Below are 5,657 nucleotides of genomic sequence, written 5' to 3' on the forward strand. Positions count from 1 at the left end.
CAGGCCTGAACATCAAATCATAGCTCAAACTGATAACTTGGATACAATGTCTCAACACTTATCTAAGTTAGTACATAGAAGTCTCTACCTCTCCAGGAAAGAGAAACTGAAACTGATATTTAGAAATAGGATGCAACTGTTGGCAAGAGCGTGCTTCTAATTCTCAAGTACTGACACTTTAAAAAGGCAAACAAAATAGCCAAGCAGATTTCTAGCCAGCCAATATCCATATTAATGGAGCGGTTAAGGGGCTATTAAATCTTTTCTCCTGTCAGTTCAAGTCCTTTGTTGACCAAAATCTTTCCCTGTTTGAAAAGATGGTGTTTTCAGGAAGTATAATCTGACTACAACATGTAATTCAGAAGGCACTTAGCTATTTTCAGGAAGAAGTTAAATGTGAATGTTTGCTGGAATGGGGGAAAATTAAAGGGAAGAGGAGTGTTGAGAAACACAAGTGGAGGGCTTTGAGTCTGGTATGAGGGGAGAAGCATTATTACTGTCTTCCACATATGTATGCAGTGAGAGAGAGAGAGAGAGAGAGAGAGCGCTAGACAGCAGGGATCAACATTTTACATTATTGGCTCAATGGGATAGGAAGGGGAGGGCGACTCAAAATGGTAGGATGTACGTTGTTGTAGAGAATGGTGAGGGATGGGGTGTAGAAGAAATAAGACATGGGCTCTCTCATATATTTTAAATTACTATAATCTAAATCATCATGTATTTTCACTGTAAAGATTTAGGTGCATAGGCTGTATCTGAGATTTCTCACAGGTCCTGTCAGCAGCTCTGAGCAAAGCACAGCCATTAAACTCCTTCCACTATAACAAAATAGTAGGCAGAATAGAGGAACAGTTAGGGACTTCATAGCAGCTATCTGGCATAAGGGAACATCTGAACTCAGGAAAGCTGTATTTACTTCCGGCTCTGCCCCTGCTGTGCTGGATGACCTTATGTGTGTTAAGGTGTCTCTCCCTGCTTCAGTTTCCCCATCTGTAAAATAGGTATAATGATATAAAATGAGTTGAAATCTACTGATGAAAAGCACTGTGTGAGAGCTAGGTTTTTAAAAACCATTTAACCACAGTGGCATAGTAAGTAACTATGGGGTAAATGCAATTGCCTCAAATAGTACTAATTCTTAAAACAAACAGTAACTCCACAACATATGTACACTCTACATTTGCAGATTGTCTGCATCCCTGATAAAATGGGATGCAACTCTAGCACCAAATGCTTGTTTCGGTTTAATAAGCTGCATTGACTAGGAGCTTCCTACACCTGTTCTTCACTCAAACATTATGCTTACTCCTCAGAAACTACTTTCTACTCCCTAAATTTTATGGCATTTTCTACCCACTTAAAACCCATGCATTGTTATTCACTTTACAATTGCTAGGACCCTTGTGCATCTCAAAACATTGTTGAAGTAGGAGGTATTCTTAAAGTACAATCAAGTTACAGATGCATTTTTCTTTTGAGCACGCAGGAGGATATCAAAGCCAGATTTCTTTGTAATACAACTACAGCTCCACGAAACTACTTTAATTCCTCCTCTACCATTTATATACAGCTATACCTAACACACCAAAAGCATTTGGATTAGATGTGGATAACTTGCAGTGTCCATTCTCAGCCCCAAGAAGAGAGGCAGAGAAAGTTAAATTGGAATACATACCTTGACTCTTAATTTCTTGCTTGTGGGAAGATAAGAGTATCCCTGAACAGTTTAGCAGGGCACAACACCCCACAAGGTGGCCTTAGCCCTGCATTAAGGAAGTTTGGGCAGTTATTAAGGTCCTTTTCCCAAAATTCTCTTTCTTCAAAACTGGAATAGAGCATACTAAATCCATCATTCAGCCTTTCTTCCTACAAATACAAACTTTGGCAGCTCTCTTTTCCTAAGCCAAATGAAGCAAGTTCAACAACAAACAAACAGTCCCTTGTGCTCCATTTCCCTTTATAACAGTGTCACAGGGCACCCTGGTGCCTGCTCCTAGAGAGGAGAAACTGCCAGGGAGAGAGCCCTGGCAGAGCCAATTGAGCACAGCTGCAGGTTGCCGGAGCAACTAAGGGGAGCCAGCTGCCTGTAGGGGGCAGGGCCTGGCCCTTATAAAGCCCAGGGCTGAGACTAAGCTGGTAGTTCTCTGTCAGCAGTCAGAGAGGCAGGAGCTCCTGAGGCTGACAGCAAGTACTGCTGGAGCAAAGGTTAAGCCATGATGTTAAGTTATAGCCAGGTGGCTTTGGGTTGTGTTTGGAGTTATAGCTGGGAGGCTTGAAGTTGTGTTTGTGTTATTACACCCGGAGGCTTGGGTGAGGCTGTAGGGGTTGGAGGAAGCCTCAATCATAGGGACCCCAGAGAGTGTGGGGTGCCCTAGTGCCAAGAGGGTGTGTTGACCTCAATCATAGGTACCTCATAGGTGCCTCATATAGGGACCCTAGAGAGAGTGTGGGGAGCCCTAGTGCCAGTGAGGGTGCAGGCTAGCGCCAAGGGGGTGCATTACTTTCATAGCGCCAGTGAAGGCGCAGCTTACACGCCAGTGCAGGAGCAACTGGTGGCGAGGAGCGTGGCCAGTGGGTCGTGGGCGCAACCAGTAAGTTGCAGATAGGGGACATAAACCCCAGCCCCAGAGCGAGGGGCAATTTCATTGAGAAGCCCCATGGGGGCACGGCAAGCCCCCAAGAGGGGAAGCGCCATACTGAGCAGCCCGAGAGTGGGGCCATACTGAGCAGCCCGAGAGCGGGGCGCTGTGGTTGCCCCTGAGAAGACAGGGAGTAGCAGCGCAGTGAGCTGGGGTCAGAGAGGGTATCTGTGCGGTTGGCCAGGGAAGGGCCGAGGCCCGCTAGAGAGTTCCTGAGCGGGACCACACCGTCAGGGAAGGCCCAGAGTGGGCTAGGCAAGAGTCCCAGTGAGAGGCTGGGTACTAGAGAAAGCCCAGAGTGGGCTAGATCATAGAGGAGGCCCAGGAAGCGGGCATGTTGACACACCAACGTCTATTACATCTGTGAGGCTTGGGGCTGGTAGGAGCCACGCATAGCCCATAAGGCTAGGGTGTCTGAGGAACACCCACCGTATCGGGAGACCTCCAGGGGTCCCGGAACACACCGGGGCAGAGGTCCTGAGTAGCCATGCCCAGGGAGTCATAGGCAGCCTCCCTATTACGTTTTCCAACAAGACATGGTGGGCGAGAATTAGAGGGTGCCTTGGGCCGGCCTGACATGGAGCAAGGGACCTCGAGGAGATCATGGCCCTCTGAGAGGACCCCGCCGTGACAAACAGTACAAAGCACAGCCTAGCCAATAACTAAAACAAGTAAAGACTCAAACCAGAGTAGGTCTGTAGTCAGGGTGGCAGCATTACCTGTGTCTAACAACCCATTTCCTTAGCTCAGTCATTTCCTTTAATGCTTCCTGTTGATTGCTGCTTCTTTATATCAGTATGAAGGAGGACAACTGAGACTTAGAAGCTCCCTGGCCTAACATTTGATTTTTTCCAGTTTGGAGCTCTGAGGCTATATGATCCAGCTACCCGTTTATGCCATCTCTACCATCCTGGTCATACCAGAATGCTGTAAAATACAGTTCTCTAACGGAGATGGTCAGAAACATCATAATGATAACAGAAAACGCAGATAAATCCCCTTCTGCAGGGAAGTCAGCCCAACCAGCACTCAGTTCCCAGGAAGAAATTTTGCCCAAGCAAGACTATACCCAGACCCAGGCTTTATCCATGGCAGGTTAGGGTGTTATGTGTTGCATCAGGGCTGATGGTAGTTTTACAAAGAGTTTTGATTATGCATTGTATGGGATGGCTTGGATAGGGATGATCCTGCCCCAAGCCACAGGGGTCATGCTTACTAGATGACTTCTGGAGGGCATTTCCACTTCTTCTCTTATGATTATTGCTGGTTATCTTTTTTCTCCAATGAAATGCCAACCTGGAAGGCTCTGACATTTACCACTGTGAAGAAAGAGTGCCTGTAAAAACCATGACACATGGGGGGAAAAAAAAGACCTCTGAAAAGCATTTAACTGAGAGGACTGTTTGCTAGCACTCTGTGATCCTTTTAAATGGTAGCTGACACTGTGCTTCCCAGACAGCAACTGTAGGCTTTACTAGCTCCCCAATCCCCCCTGGTGCTGCCTGGAATAATACCAGCCTCCTAGTTTTCTCCAGAAATACAGGACATCACTGATAGAAGGAGCAGATTGCTTTTATTGTAGCTGATCCTCCAGATACCTCAGAGGGAGGAGTCTCTCTCTCTCTCTCTCTATTCCTCTGATCTTTGACTTCTCTCCACTGCTCTTTGAGATGGATTGAGGCTGAAGTGGGTTTCTTATTCCTAGTTCTTAGTTCCTTTTCCAAAACTAATCATTACACAGTTAAAAGCTGTTAGTAACGTACTAGACATGCAAAAGAGTTAGAATTTCATCAAAAACGTATATTTACTAAAAAATGTAAAATAATATGCATCAGTAGTGGAAACAATGGACATTGCACACAGGCCTGGAAGACTGTCAGTTGGAAGGTTTGGGGGTGTTTTTTTTGTTTGTTTGTTTGTTTGTTGGGTTTTTTTTTTGTGTGTGTTTTTTAAGGAAATGTTTTTGTGTTCCAAGTCAGATCAGCCAAATCAATTCCAAATCCATGAGTCATTCAAGAACCAGAAGTGGCCCTATTACTGGAAAACATCTTCCACCCTTGCCTGGAGCTTCAAATACTTCCAAATCCTTTAGCAGGCATCTTACGTGCAGGTGGGCTTGGGCTTCAGATCATGGGTGACTGGTGCCTCCCGAGACAGGGATGGGGCACCAGATTGTGGATTTGGGGGGGGGGGGGGAGAATCCCCCATGATCCCTGAGCCAGCAGCAAAACCAGAAGTGCACTTCTGCTGGCACTTCCAGTTTTGCAGCTGGCGCTTCCAGGGGGAGCAGGGCTGATCTCATTGGCCTACGTGTCACCAATGCTTCAGATGCCCGAGTTTGGCTTGCCCTTGGCCCTACGGCCACAGGAACAAGCTAGGGAGGAGATCCCCATTTCTATAAAGTCATCAAGTAGCTGAGATCCTCCAACTGGAAGCTGGCCAGCGGGAAGCTAACTATGAGGCTCTGGTAGGGAGTCCTGTCTGCAAGCAGACAAGGGTGCAACCCTCCACTACACAGTGCCGTTTTAATTGCACTCCCTTGGTCAGGGTTTCCCTTGCCACCATCGTGGTCATGGTATCTCCCCAGCTGGCAGGTGAAAACTGAGCTTTGGGTCAGGTACTGCCCTGCCCCAAATTCTCCAAGGCTTCTCTGGATGTGGAGATGTGCAGGCTGCGGGGAGCTGAAAAAACCCTTTGCCCCATAAGCCCAGCCCCTTATTCAGGATCAAGTATTTGATGCATGATGCGCATCGTAGAAAATGAGGGTTGGGAGGGACCTCAAGAGGTCACATCTAGTCCAGCCCCGTGCTCAAAGCAGGACCAGCCCCAGCTAGATCATCGTATTATCTGACATGGTTACTAGTAAACGCACACTGCTGATGACACTAACCCTGCGGCCTGTCTAATTCATTACTAACAACCTGGACGTGTGCACAGATCAGCTTTGAGAACCGACCCAGGCGCTGGGAGCGAGAGCCAGCTTCCTCGGGCGGGGCGGGGCGGGGCGGGGCGCGG

The sequence above is a fragment of the Alligator mississippiensis genome, chromosome 5, assembly GCF_030867095.1.
Source record: "Alligator mississippiensis isolate rAllMis1 chromosome 5, rAllMis1, whole genome shotgun sequence".
Lineage (NCBI taxonomy): Eukaryota > Metazoa > Chordata > Crocodylia > Alligatoridae > Alligator > Alligator mississippiensis.